The 10,989-nt window shown below is 47.9% G+C and overlaps 1 protein-coding gene across 5 annotated transcripts in view; it reads right to left on the reverse strand.

The window, feature by feature from the left end:
- Nucleotides 1-5,201, reverse strand: part of ZNF462 (zinc finger protein 462) — a 154,219-nt gene extending 149,018 nt beyond the window's left edge. For 3 of the 5 annotated variants that reach the window (XM_062207808.1, XM_062207807.1, XM_062207805.1), the window contains exon 1: nucleotides 1,945-2,710. The gene's annotated coding sequence lies outside the window, so the exon portion shown is untranslated. Of the gene's footprint in view, nucleotides 1-1,944; nucleotides 2,712-5,143 lie in introns of those variants that run through there. The other 2 variants (XM_062207806.1, XM_062207809.1) reach the window with 2 other exon arrangements.
- Nucleotides 5,202-10,989: the final 5,788 nt, after the last annotated feature.

The following is a 10,989-nucleotide window of genomic DNA, read 5'->3' on the forward strand; positions in this document are numbered from 1 at the left end:
GGTTTTTGCATTGCCTTTCCTGAAGGAAGTCAAAACCCTTCAGGTCCACTCAAAAGGAGAAAAAAATTCCAAAAGTTTACTTTAAAAGGGAAACCACGGCCTCAACTTGTGAAAGCGCTCCTTGGGTGGAGAGAAGCCTGAGGAACCCTCACCATAATGAACAGACAGTGAGGGGCCACCACAAGGCTTCCCCCTGGAAAGCGAGGAGGCAGAGGCAGGCCAGCCTCCTCCTCCAGCCATCACCAACAGAGCTTCAAAATGGAGACATCCATAATTTTATAAACACTTCTCATCTCAGCTTTGTCTCCTGGAAACCCGCTCTCCTCCATTTTCTGGTGGAGTTACCACATGACACGGCTTACCTGACTCAGTTCTCAGCTCTCAACCCAACTAGTCACTTCCTCCCAACCCCTGCAAGCAACCTCCAGAAACAAAACCAAAGCAAGCCACACAGCCAACACACACATGCAGACACAGCCCCCGGGAGCCCTGGGAGAAAGCCCCAACTGGTTGGTCTCTCCCCATCCCAGACGCGTGCTTAAAAAAAAAAAAAAATGAAACTTTTTTTTTTCTTTTCTCTTCCTTCCTTTTTTCTAGGGGTGGAGGGGGGAGAGGGTTGAGGAGGAATATAAAAGGAACTCCGGGCAGGCTGTGGGTCAGGAGCCACAATGAAAAGAAAATGAGGGTTCCTTCAGGAATGGTGAGCAGCCTGGAGAATGAACGTGAGAAGGAGCTTTGTGTTTGTGAAGTCTGGACTGGAACCAAAGCAGACAGCTTGCAAATGGAGGACAGAGAGATAAAGAAAGGGAAAGGAGAGGGGCTGCTCCAACGGGGGGCGGCTGCGGCTTCCCCTCGCGCCTGGAAGCCGGGCAGACCCCTGGGAACCGCACCAGGAGTGAGCCGCCCCCCCTCAAGGCCCCTGCCTCCCTTTCTCCCCTCCTCAGAGCACAGCCCAGCGTGTGTAATGGCTTCTCCCCTCCAGAAACCGTTGTCCTCCTCCACCAGACGCTTCTGTAGCCCCAGCCTGGAGACAGCTCCTCAGCTGCTCCTGAACCTGCGCCCCTCTGCCCGGCCCGCGCCCCCGGCTCCTCGCCTCGCTCCTCACCGCCAGCACCGGCGGCCGCGGCGGCGGCGGCCACCCCCCGCCACATCCCGACCCCGCATCCCAACTTCGGAGAGAGAGAGAGAGAGAGACAGAGAGAGAGAGAGAGAGCGAGAGAGAGCGAGCCAAATACCTGAGGAAGAGGGGGGTGCCAATCCGCTGGGCTTTGCCATCGGGCGGGGGACAGGCAGACAGAGAGGGGGGGAAAGGAAGGAGAGGGACAGAGAAAGAAAGAGGTCAACCCGCTCAGGTCGGGGCCGCCCGCTCGGAGCGCTCGCTCCCCTGACCCCCGCTCGCTCCCGCCGGCGCCCGGCTCAGGTCTCCTGCCTCCCGCCCTCCGCCTCCGCTCTGCCCCTACTCCTGTCCCCACGCTCGGAGCATCCGTCCGGAGCCGCCAGCTCTCTTCTCACTCATCTTTCATTTTCTCCTCTCTTCATAGAACTACACGAAATTAATTAAGCCTCAGCGCTGCGCTCCCGCCCCCCCGTCCTCCCCCCCCCGCCGAAGGAGCAGCCAGCAGGAAAAGCACAGCCACCTCCACTGCCACTACAGCACCACCACCTTCTCCTCCTCCTCCTCTTCCTCCCTCGCTTCTCCTCCTCCTCTTCCTCCTCCCCCTCCTGCTCTCCCTCCTCCCCCACTCCTCCTCCTCCTCCTCCTCCTCCTCCTCTCCGGCTTCTTCTCTCCCAACAGCCAGTCCATGCAGGGGACTTCCTCTCCGCCCCGCGCCTCCAACCCTCCTCGGCCGAATGAATGAGCGCGCCGGTGCCTCCAGCACCCGGCGCTCTCCTCCCCGGGGCGCCCGGACCACCCCGAGGTGCTGCTTAATTGCAGTAACTTACAGAAGAAGCGTCCCGGCGCCGGAAGGTGCTTCGCGTTCTCCAGCCCCACCGCCTCCTTATCCTCTTTCTCTTTCTCCTCTTCCTGCTCGGGTTATTGTTGTGGAAGTTGTTTGGGAGTCTCATGTGCTTCTGCCGGGTCTCAGCAATGGAGGATCGCCATCTTCCCTGCCTTCCTCGGCTCCTCAGACTCGCTGCAGCTGCAGATGACCTGAGATATCCGTCCCTCTCCCTCTCCCTCTCGCCCTCCCTCCCTCTCCCTCTCACTCTCTCTCCCCTCGCTCTCCTCTTCTCTCCTCTCCTCCCTCTCCCTCGCGCGCTCGCTCGCTCGCTCGCTCTCCCTCCCTCTGTGTCTCTCTCTGAATAATGAGCAACCACAGGCAGAGAGAAAGCAAGACAGAAAGAGAGAAGGAAGACAATCTTCTCCTGCCACACAAAACGCCGGAGCACCAGGGGGTGCGCGAAGCCTTGCTAATAACAACAACGTGCGGCAGAGGAAGAGGGGGGAACAGGGGAAAGAAAGAAATGAGGATAGGGCTGAGGGAGAAAAAAGGAGAGCGAGCGAAGAATTCTCCAAGAGCTGCAGAAGAGCGAGGAGAAGCTGGAAGAGATGCTGAGGCTGCGGCTGCGGTCCCCCCTCCCCCCCGCCGAAGCCCAGAAGGAGGCAAGGTGGTTGCAAAGTTAAGGCTGGGACATTGTCTTTGTCACTCAGAGCAACACAGAGCCAGGCCAGTGAGATGCAAGAGGAGGAGGTGGCGGCGGCGGCGCTGGAGGAGGAGGAGGAGGTGGTGGTGGTGGTGGTGGAGGAGGTGGAGGAGGAGGAGGAGGAAGAGGAGGAGAAGGAGGCAGAGGAGGAGGAGGAGGAGAAGGGGAAGAGAGAGATGAGATGAATAAAAACCTGCGGAGAAGGCGGTGCGAGGAGCGCGGCCGCCCGGCCGAGGCGTGCGCGCTCGCGTCCCGGAGGCGCCCCGCAGCCCCGGCCCGCCGAGGAAGCCCCCAGTGAGGAGCCTGCCCCGCGGCGCATAGCGCTCGCCCCGTCAGCCCTGCCCCGGGCGCCGAGCCCCGGCCCCCGAGGGTCCCTCACACGCATCCATCTAAGAGGCCAACCTTTGCCAAGAACATACACGGGGAAGTGGAGGTTTCAAGTCTAAGCCCAGATCAACCACGTGGGGCGGCTTAATTCCTTCCCAGCTTGCGGTGTGAGGATCTCCAGTGAAGCTCAAATTGTCCATGACTGGCACGTATTTTGAAGTCTTCTCCCCCGAAATAAAGGTTCATTGTGCGTTTTATTTCTTTTCTGATATGAAGCGGGGGGGTGGGGGTGGGGGGCCCGATCATTCCGAGGCTCGGAACCACCACTTTCTTTTCCTAACTTGTGAAATGTTTTGACGGCGCACCAAAAAGGAAAAAAAAAAAAAAGCCTACTTAAATAACTTTACACCCTCCAGCCCCGCGTCGTTTGCACTTTCTGGCTGAACATCTAAAAGGCTCGCGTAGTCACAATCAGCTCTCCTAATGATAAGGTGTCAAGGTGCTGAAGACAAGAGAGCGCAGACGAAGCTTTCACACCTGGAATTTTTATTTAGTGTAATTTTCCTCAAATCGTTCGGAACTATCTTTTTTTTTTTTTTTTTTGTGGCAAAGGCGTGTCCAGCCCCCCCCCCCCCCAAGCAGGTCACACTTCTCCTAAGGTTTTCATTTGACAGGGCGGGGAGGGTTGGGGAGAGGGGGAGAACGACAGTATCAAAAGAAAAAAAAAAAAATCAAGGCAGCAAGTCTGGAGCGATTGAAGTTCAAGGGCATGGGCTGGTTGCACCATTTCTATTTCCCAGATCCTCGAGTTGGACATCCACCGCCTCGGGAGAGAGAAACGCGCAGCGCGCGGGGCAGAGACCTTAATTAAAGTTTCTTTTGTCCGCGTCTGAATTGGGGGATGTTGCTGGATTCCTTTGCATTGAGGAGCGCGCATCCGGTGAAGGCGCCGGTGTTGAGGGTCCTGGGCAAGATCGTCGGCTTTCCTACGCGCCCCTCCCCTCCCCCCAAACAACAGTCCGGCCAGATAAACCCATAAATCCGTACAATGAAGGGGCTGGAGGAGACGCGCGCGGAGTTGGTTCCCAGCGGAGAGCGGGGCCGGCTTCCTAAGCAGATCTAAAAGCTCGTTTCCCAAGATTTCCCTGATTGCATATTCCAGGGCAGAAATCTCTCACCCCCCGGAGGCACCATCTCACCCGCTTCCCAGTCAACACTTCCTGCCCTTCTCTCCTCCCACTCACATTGAAAAAGCTCCCGAGCCCTAAAAGGGTGTTGATGGCGGGGGTGATAAATAAATAAATAAATGACACTCTACGCGTGCGGTGGAGAAGAAAGGAGGGGGCGCGGGAGGGACGGGGCAAAGTCGGCGAGGGGAGCCCCGGCGGAGCGAGGAGGGCGCAGGCGAGAGGGGAAAGGCGAGCCAAAGAAAGCCGAGAGCACGGAGAGAGAGGAGCCGGGAGGACGCCGAGGCTGCTCCCGGCTCGGCGGACCTGGCTTTGTGCGCAAGTGGGAGGACTCCCCCTGCCAGGTGCCCCGAGGGAGCCGGGGAAGTCCTTCTGCCCGGAGCACCTCCCCACCGGACCCCGGGGGCGTCCGAGCGCGCCCGCCGCGCCCCGTCAATTCCTCGTGGCCACCGGAGGAAGCGCGCCAGGGCTCCGCCGTCCCCTCAGGGTCCCGGCTGCTAATTTACCTCTTTTGTCTTTAATAAAAAGCTGACTTTTTTTTTTTTTTTTCCTGTCAAACCCTGCACCGGGAACATCCCAATCGTTCTTTCAGGTTGAAAGCTCCCTGGACCGCGGCGATAAAATCCTCATCGACGTGAAGGTACCTCCGGGGTTGGCTCGGGTCGGGGAATTGCTAAGATGGGGGCCACCCCTTCCCCCGGGGTGGGCGTAGGGAAGCGGGCGGCGGGCAGCGGGGACGAGCGACCAGGTCACAGGAAACCTGGGGTTTCCCAGGCTCCTGGGGCGCCCCAGGGCTTCCCGCAGTCGGGGAACGAGCCCCGGGGAGGAGCCTTCCGCGGTCACGGGAGCGCGCCCCAGCACGCCCCAGACCTCGTAAACCCACTTGGCAAAGACCCGGGAGGCGGCTGGCCGGCCGACTGCGGTGAACTCGAGAAATTAACCTGCGCTACCACGACCCGGGCTTGCCGCCCTTGCAGACTCACCTCGAGCGACCGAGATAGAGCTCCCGAACCGGCCGCGGGGGGACCTGGCTCCACCCTCCCGTCCCAAGAGGAGAGGACAAAAAGGGGAGATGGACTTGGAGATGGCCCCGCCCTTCAAACGCTCCAATCCTTGGAAACCAAACCTCCTCTCCAAGGCTCCACGTCTGGAAGGGACAAAGACAACGAGGAGATCCAGAGACTGATGGAGAGCTGGTGGCTTTCGGGCTTCGGGTGTGGGTGCCTTGGGAGGAAAGGTACACTGGCTAAGTTTTCATCCCCAAATTAGGGCACTGCAAGATGGTCTTTTAGAAGACATCCCCGGTCTTCTGGGCTTAGCGAATTCACTTCCCAAAGCTATGAAGCAAACTATTGCAGAACTCTTGCATAACCCTGCATTTTGAATGTGAGAAGGCTGAAATTTCAGTTAATGCTGCCAAACACACACACACACTATACATATATATACACATATATACATATATATTACTTCTTAACATTCACAAGTGCAGTAACTATCCAGCAAAAATAATTGAAAGAAATTAACTGTAAGAGGAGTGGGTTTTTTACTTGGGACTGTTGTGTGTGTGTTTATTTGGGGCAGTTTTTCAAACGATGGGGACACTGAAATTACTAAATAGAAGCTGGGTCACTGGAGAAAGCTCTGAGGCTACAGGATGTAGTGCAAACCTTAATAAACTTGGCACTTAAGTAACTGTAATTATCCCTTCCCATTAGCGGACCATTTAGACAAACAGGAGAAAGTTCACACCTCCTGCTACTTCATTCCCTGAGAATATTCACAAAGATAATGCAAGCCTCCTAGGTGGGTTATCTTCTACTTTAGGGTCAATGTTTACATTTTATAGTTCAAATGGAAAAGCTTGGGTGTTGTACATAGCCAAGGATAGGCGAGAACTCTGGTGGGGGCATGGTGACTCCTTGAAACAAACCTTTAGTTACTGTACCCTCTGTCATTATCACCCAGTGTCATGTGGGATTTCAATACTATTAATGTTTCAGGGAATATGAATATGTTGGAATCTGGACTTTTTTCTCTGTTATCCTGGGTGGCTGGCACACAGTCTCCTCATAAAGAGAAATTATAGCTCATCAAAAGAGTGACTTTATGAGTATTAATAGAATAATAAATCTTGCGACTTTAGTTCAAGAAACAGTGGCATCCTATCATCAGAGTGACCCATGCAAATAGGATCCACTTACTTGCCCAACTCTTGCAGGACACGGATAGTTCATAAATCATTTTGGTTATTAAAACATTAAAGATGGAAGGCAACCCAGGTCTCTCAAAGAAAAATATTTATGGGAAAGATGGGGATTTCTACTATACCTGCAGGAGGGACTCATGGAAAAAGGGAAGAGATGGTTAGGAGGCTGCATTAAAAAGGCAAAAGTTCAACAGAAAGAAGCATGTATGGAGGTTCTAATGTCACTGTCACAGTACTTGTGTTTATAATGTAAAAAAGGAAAAATTCGCTGGCTTCCTGACTACTATAACCCCCCTCAAAAAAATTCCAATTGATTGTCCGTTTTGTAAATTCTAGCTGGAAAACTGTTCAAGCTGATGATGTTAGCAAAACAAAGATCTATCTAGCATGACTTTTTTCAGAAGTCTTAACTTCATCCTTAAACATTTACCATATCGTTACACACCCCTGAACATGGTGGCATTTCCCTGCCTGTCTAAAAAGTCTCTTTTCTGTGCACTTCAATAAGTCTTTTTTACTATTTGAGTTTGTGATTTTTAATAGACTACCTTGAATTCTTGAGATCTTTGCCCTTATTAGAAATTACTCAGTCTTCGAAAGTTTTTCTGAAAACTTCAAATTGGATAACTGTAGACTCTCCAAATGTCAAGAAGGTGAAGTCAGTAGTACACCTTCTTTCTGACCTCATACAGAAAACTCAGTGTATTTTCATAAAACCATATACAAACAAACAAAACTGATTGTCTACTGTCCACGCTTAGGAGGAAGGCACTAAGAGAAAACAAAGGTGAACCATTCATGATTCTGAACAGCGCTCAAAGGAAAAAAAATCTCAATAACTTACATTAAACTTACTCTATGAATCTTTGTATAGATGCTTTTGGATACAAAAGAATATGTTTCTTCTTTTTTTTTTTTAACAGGCAGAGTGGATAGTGAGAGAGAGAGACAGAGAGAAAGGTCTTCCTTTTTGCCATTGGTTCACCCTCCAATGGCCGCCGCGGCCGGCGCACCGCACTGATCCCAAGGCAGGAGCCAGGTGTGCTTATCCTGGTCTCCCATGAGGTGCAGGGCCCAAGGACTTGGGCCATCCTCCACTGCACTCCCTGGCCATAGCAGAGAGCTGGCCTGGAAGAGGGACAACTGGGACAGAATCCAGCGCCCTGACCGGGACTAGAATCCGGTGTGCTGGCGCCGCTAGGTGGAGGATTAGCCTGTTGAGCCACGGCACCGGCCCAAAAGAATATGTTTCAACAGTGATGTTCTAAAATTCAAAAGGAATTCTTTCTCCCTCAGGTAGATGTTAAATTTACAGTTCTATCAAACTAGTTACTATATGGGACATGTGTAGTATCAATCAACCGCTAAATCTACAGCATCTACAATCCATCATACCCGAACTGGATACCAGTGGTGCAAAATGAGTAAGAGAAGATGAGTGGCAATTATTTTGTTGCATAATCTACTTGATGAACTATGGCTTCCAAATCACCTCACTTGGCCATAGAACTTTAGATTTTTTTACTTACTCAAAAGCAAAACAAATCTGGCCAATGAGGATAATCTAATTTGAGCATTTCTATTCAAAACAGAGCTATTGAGAAGCAGTATTTTGTTAAAATAAAATTTTTGAGTTCATGTTAAGTCTAATGTTTGGCCTTAACTCACAATTTAACATGGAATTCTTACTCAACAAGTAAGAAGGAAAAAGGAGCAACCCTAGATTAACTAGTAACCAAAATTGCAAAAAACAAACAACTACAACAACAAAAAAACACTCAACTGAAAGACTGCCCATTTGTTGAAGCATCCCTTTCAGCAGGAAGGTCAATCTTTTCAGATTCTTACTCCTTGTATTAAACTAAGCCCGGACAAGGAAAGTGACAAAGAGCTGATGAGAGTCATTGGTTTTAAATATATTCATGGCAGTTCCTCCAAAGTTAATTTTCTCCTATCACCTTCAACATATTTTTACACACTTCTGCACCACTTATACTGTTATTTACTCAGTATATACATTTTTAAATCCACTTTGAAAGTTCTTAGCTTCATCACAAGCAATAATGCCAGTGATGGCCAGCAGTAGGTAAGATGCCACCTGGGATCCCCACATCACATCCCATATCTGGGTGCCTGGGATGAAGTCCCAGGTCTGCTCTTGATTCCAGCTTCCTGCTAATGTGCACCCTGGAGGACAGCAATAATCATACAAGTGACTGAGACCCTGCCACATCTGTGGAAGACCCAGGTTGAGTTCTTAGCTCCTGGTTTCCACCTGCCCCAGCTCTGCCTATTGAGGGCTTTTGGGGAGTGAACCAGGGAGTGGTTTACTATCTGTCTCTATATGGATGTCTCTCTGTCTCTCTGACTTTCAAATAAATCAGAGAAGATTTTTCTAAAAATAATATCCATGAAACACAGATCTGATGGGCTATTTATATATGCATTTTCAATGCATATTGTATAAATTAAAATTAAAAAAAGATTTTTGGACTGAAAAAAACAGACAGATAGTATGTGCCAAACTCTTAATAGCAAGGAGTGAAAGAGGTGGAAGGGAAAATGTTAAGAATTGTGTGTGTACTCAAACATGAATAACTTTATAATTTTAAAAAATTAAGAGAAAAGATTATGTGGCTTAATGGTGGCTAGTACATCTTCAAATTAAATCATGTCACTATATGTTATTAGTGGGAATTAAAAATTTGGACAAGCTTTTTTGGCTCAATTTAACCAATATATATTTAAAATCTGAAAATGTTCATACTTCCGTATGATTAATGCCTCCTCTTAGACTCTACCCTAAGAAAACAGAAATATAGAAAAGATTTATGCAAGAAGTGATAAAGTAAGTGATGATAACTCAAGTGATTAAGAGAAGAGAAATGGTTAGGTAAATATTAATGCATCCCCATTATGACATTTTAGGCAGCTTAAAATTATTTGATGATTTTGTAATTAAACAGAAGAGTGGTCTAATGTTACATAAAGGCATAGATATAAAATATTATGATCATGATTTGACTTAGGTTATCTGCCAAAAATGCCACCTTGAAAGGAAATATACTTGCATATCTGTACAGAAGGTTGACTTCTTATCATAAAAAATTTGGAAAGAATTGACATATAAACTGTATAAGCTATATGGTTATATGATGAATGAAGCTATATATGTGCATAGGTACTTCAAAACATTTGAGGAAAAATTAAATAAAAATCAGTTGATTTTGATGCAAACATTTTTGAAAACCATGCACACAAATGGTCTTTGAAGTTTACGAAAATGGAAACTATAGAAAAAAACCTATGTGTGGACTTCAAATTTTTTGCACCAAAACATTTTTTTGTTTTTGTTTTTGACAGGCAGAGTTAGACAGTGAGAGAGAGAGACAGAGAAAAAGGTCTTCCTTTTCCATTGGTTTACCCCCAAAAATGGCCACCCCGGCCAGCGCACTTTGGCCTGCATGCTATGGCCTGCGCGCTACACCAATCCAAAGTCTGGAGCCAGGTGCTTCCTCCTAGTCTCCCATGTGGGTGCAGGGCCCAAGCACCTGGGCCATCCTCCACTGCACTCCTGGGCCACAGCAGAGAGCTGGACTGGAAGAGGAGCAACCGGGACAGAATCCAGCGCCCTAACCAGGACTAGAACCTGGTGTGCCGGCGCCTCAGGTGGAGGATTAGCCCAGTGAGCAGCGGCGCTGGCCACAAAACAAACATTTTTAGTTCCACTTTTCCACAAATTTTTGAAGTCACCCCTTACACATATATGTGTGTCTATTTGGGTGGGTGTGTGTTTTATATATGCTATGGAATCAAATGTTTTAAATGGAATTATCAACTATCTTTGAAAATATTTGAATATTTTTTAAATATTTTAAAAACATAAGGCAAATGACAGGTTCAACTTATTTGTTTCAGAGAACATATTAATTCTACTAGTAAAATAATAGTATAATAGTCATTTTCACATAGATATCTTAATTTGTTTTTCACAGGAAAATAAGATGAAGTTTTGAAATGGCAGTTTAAATACACTTTATATAGAAAAGAAACTTTAGAACCAAAAGATTCATGATTTTACCTGAAGTCTTCCAATGCTAATGGTGTAAAGAATAAAATCCAGGTCTCAGAATTCCTACTGTTACATTTCAAAAGTATCAAATATTAGCCAAAGAAAGTTGTTAATGGCCACTATGAAAATAATTCAATTTCACCAGTTATATCAATGACAGAAAGTACTCCTTTATATCTAAAATTTGGTGGAAGTATGTACCAAATAGCTCCATTGTTAAGAGTATAAAATTCTTAGTTGTTGAACATATGGAAAAATAGGTTTTGTAATTCTCCATTGGGAGGCCTTTGAAAAGGTTCCATCTTTCTGGATATATTAAAAATCTTTAACGCAAGAACTTAACTTTTAATTGACTTAAAGAAATAATCATCAAATTTTAATGTGCAAAGGATTTTTATCATGGCATCAGTACTCAACAGCAAATGATTTATTAAATTGTGTTCATCTATGTAGTAAAAACTTGTATAGCTATCAAAGTGTGTAGGAAATATGAAATGACATTGAAATATTTCATGAGTGTTTGATAAGGGAAAAACAGATTTAAAAAT

The sequence above is a fragment of the Lepus europaeus genome, chromosome 12 (assembly GCF_033115175.1).
Source record: "Lepus europaeus isolate LE1 chromosome 12, mLepTim1.pri, whole genome shotgun sequence".
Lineage (NCBI taxonomy): Eukaryota > Metazoa > Chordata > Mammalia > Lagomorpha > Leporidae > Lepus > Lepus europaeus.